Source organism: Malurus melanocephalus, unplaced genomic scaffold (genome assembly GCF_030028575.1).
Source record: "Malurus melanocephalus ecotype Western Australia unplaced genomic scaffold, MMel_1.1 scaffold_806, whole genome shotgun sequence".
NCBI lineage: Eukaryota > Metazoa > Chordata > Aves > Passeriformes > Maluridae > Malurus > Malurus melanocephalus.
Genome location: NW_026624038.1, coordinates 154984 through 158697, shown reverse-complemented (window position 1 = coordinate 158697; position 3714 = coordinate 154984).

Genomic DNA, 3714 nt, shown 5'->3' with positions numbered 1-3714 from the left:
GGAGGCAGCGGGGGGGGGGGGGGGGGGGTTCGGCCGCTCCCGGTTAGGGCGGAGGCAGCGGGGGGGCGTCCCCGGTGCGGCGGGGCGGAGGGGGGGGATTCGAGCCCCGCACCACGGGCTTCGCCCTGAGCGGGGCGCGGGGCGTGGCGGGGGCTCCCCTCCCCACGGTGCCCCGCAGTCCCGCGGGGTGTCCTGCACCCCAACCCCGGGGGGGGCGGATCCTGCCCCCGGTCCGGAGTCGCCGCCGGGGCGCGGGATGCGGTCCGAGCCGGACTCCGGCGCGTCCCCCCCTGTGCGATGCGGGGAAACTGAGGCAGGGGCGGGCGGGCGCCACGGCCAAGGTCACCCCGGGACCGCGACCTTCAGCCGTGACCCCCCCGCCGGGGGCTGCAACCGGCACCGACACCGGGAGCAGCACCGGGAGGCCGGGCTGCGCCTCACCCCGCTTGACCCCCGACGGCACCGGGGACCCCCGCTGCTCCGCTGGAGCGCGAGAGGGGCCGGGGCCGCCGTGGGGCGCGGGCAAACCCCGGTGGAACCGGTTTGGGGGGGCTCCCCCGCCCGGGGGTCTTGGCGCATGGTGGGGGCGCGGCGCGTCYCCCCCTCCCCACGGCAGTGCCGTGCGGCTGCGGGTGCCCCCCGCAATGGTGCAGACCCCGCGGGCCGGCGGAGSGGGATCCTCGCTGGGGGCTCCCCCCGGCACCCCGCACCCTCCCGCGGCCGTGACCTTCGCGGGGCCGCGGCGTGGTCGCTCCTCGGGCGGGTTCCCRGCGCGGGGAGCGCGGGCCGTACACGCCCGGTGTCCCGCACCCTGCGGAGCAGGGACGGGGGGGGCTTCGGGCGCACCCCCGGACCCCTCCTGACAGGCGGCGGCTGCAGGAAGCGGGACCCCCCGGCTCCGCTCCTCACCCCGCGAGCGCACTCCCGGGTCAGTGGAGACCGAAACAGCGGCGGGGCCGCCCCGGGGGTCCCATCCCGCGGACCCCCGGCCCCGCCGGACCCCGCGCAGCCGCCGGTGCGTGGGGGCGGGGCCGGACGCCTGTGTCCCCCTTGGACTGGGGGGGAGAGGAGGAGGAGGAGGGGATGCGGTGTAGGCGAAGGCGGGCGCGGGCTGCGCTCCCAGGGCCCCGCTCGGGCTGGGTGCGGGTGGGGGGCTCAGCGGGGTCGGGTCTCCCGGGGCGGTGCCGTTCGGGATGACCCCAGCGCTGCAGACCCTCGGGTGACTGCGGGAACACTGCGAGGACTGTCMCCCGTGTCTCCTTCTCGGGGAGGACAGGCTCCCCCGGGTGGTCTCAGTGCCGCGTCCCGGTGCCCGTTGCCATGTCCCGGTGCCTGTCCCCGTGTCCCCTCGTCAGTGCCCACGCTGGGCACCTCGTGGCGCCCGCCTCCCCCCTTCAAGCAGGGCCCCCCGGGAAGGGGAACCAGGAGCCCRTCCCCGTCCCTGTGCACGTGAACTGGAGCCCCCGATTTAGAAACGTCCCATGCCGTGCCAAGGGCTGAGAATAGCTCTCAGCGTCCCAGCACACCTCCCGGGGCCAGGGGCACCCCGCGGGGYTCGGGGCCCCCAGCCACCCCAAAAAAATGAGACGGCACACTCAGCACACACCAGGTGCCCAAGGGTCCCCGTTGGGTGACCTTTGTGGCCTGGAGAAGCTGTGACCTAGGGCTGAGCCACATCCTGTGTGCTGGCACAGGGGACATTGTGCTGGGGACACGGGAGCGTGGCTCTTCCTCTGCCGGGCAACTCCGGTGGGATGGGAAACTGAGGTGGGATGGGGAAACAGGCACAGCTCAATGCTCGGACACTGCGGGAAGGAGCGGCCGGTGTGGCCTTGGTTGGGTGTAATGTTATTGGGAGTCCTGTGGGGTTTGTGGGGGCTGCTGCACCGGGTGTGGGTCAGGTGYAGGTCCCCGCCGTGGCAATGCAGGACCCGTCAGACACAGGACCCGTCACAGGCTTGAGGCCACAACCTGAGTGCCCACTCAGTGTCGGGGCAGGTCACCGGCCCTGCAGCCACCAGCCGTCGTATGAATGGTGGCTTTCCTGAGCCACGAGCTGCAGAGGGGACACAAGCCCAGGCTCAGCCATCCTRTGCCACAGCACAGCCCAGACCCCACATGAATGGGGCGGGGGCACCATGCAGGGCTCCCCTGGCACTGGGTGGGCTGCCCTGATGTCAGGCCCGTGGCATCCCCTTTGCTCGGGCTGCCCAGCTGCTGCGCATGCCTGGGATTCCTGCAGCCTCCCGACACGGCACGGCACRGCACGGCACGGCACGGCACGCTGTCCCCACTGCCACACGTGCCCATGGCACCGGGCACCGCGTGGCGCCGGGCACAGTGCACCGGGCACTGGCACAGGTGCGATGAGCGCACGGCACCGGACGCAGACACGCGTGTGGSCACTTGGCACGGCCTCGCACACGGGCATCGGCGCGTGCCGGGCGCTGCCAGCCGTGCCACCGCAGGTGCCCTGTGCCTGGCCACGCTCCCACGGCACGGTCCTGCCAGCCGGTGCGGCCAGGGTTCCTCTGGCAGGGCCAGATCTGTGCCTCCACGGTGCCCACCGTGATGCTGCCCCAGTGCTCGCTGTGACACTGCCCCAGTGCCCACCAAGACGCTGTCCTGATGTCCACCGTGATGCCGCAGCGCTTGCGGTGACACTGCCCCGGTGCCCGCATGGCCGGGCATCGCTGGCCGGTGGCCGCGGGTCTGCCCTGCCCCCAGCCCGTGCTAATCACACTAATTGGCACCGTGGCTAAAGCGCTTAGGCCCTCACCTCCCTGACCCGGCTGGCAGCTGGGCGAGGGGGGGTGCTGGGACCCCCGGAGCCCATCTGTGCTGGGGGGCAGGGACGCCACAGTGGCCCCATGGGGCGGCCCCGCTAYGCAGCACCCACGTCCGGCTGCACGGAGGCGGTCAGCGCCTTCGGGGAGGGGCGTCCTACGGGCCGGGGTCCCCGTTCTGGGGGTCCCATGGGGTGGGGTCTSCAGGGAGCGGGGTGCTGGGTGCCCCCGCTGGGGCGAGGTGGCTCCCGCCGTCGGCCCAGCCCCGGACTTTGCCCCCGGGTTGTTTTCAGCCGCCTGCAACCACCCGACTCAGCAGAAACGCTCCCCTGGGCGTGGGGCTGGGCTGGGGGGGCGCCGGGGGGGCTCCCGCCGGCTGCCACCCCGCTCCCACCCWGCACCCACCCTGCACCTGGTGCTGCAGGTGGGACGCGCAGGTTTGGGTGCCGGCGGCGCGGGGTGGGCTGAGACCTGACTGCGCTCATCACACGTGTCCCGCTGGAGGAGGAGGAGGAGGAAGAGGAGGAGGAGGAGGAGAAGAGCCGCCTCCCGTGTCTGTCTGTCTGTCTGGGCCGCCCCAGCGCGCCCGGGATTCCTCGAGTGACGGTTCCTGGAGCGGCACCGCGGGCTCCGCCGGGTGATCCAGGGGGTGCCGGTGATCCTGGGGGTGTCAGGGGGCTGCTGGGGTCTCGCTGGGGTGGCGAACCCCGACTTAACGCCGCTGCCCCCTGGCTTTAGCCCCGAGCCTCTCCCRTTTGGGGCTACACCCACCAGGCCGCCTCAGCGGGGAAACTGAGGCAGGGGCGGCCGGGCTCACCCACCGCACACCGGCTTTGGGGAGACACCCCGTGTCCCACCGCACCCGGCTTTGGGGACACCCCATATCCCATCCCACAGTGGTTGCACCCCGAGCCCCACACATGCACCG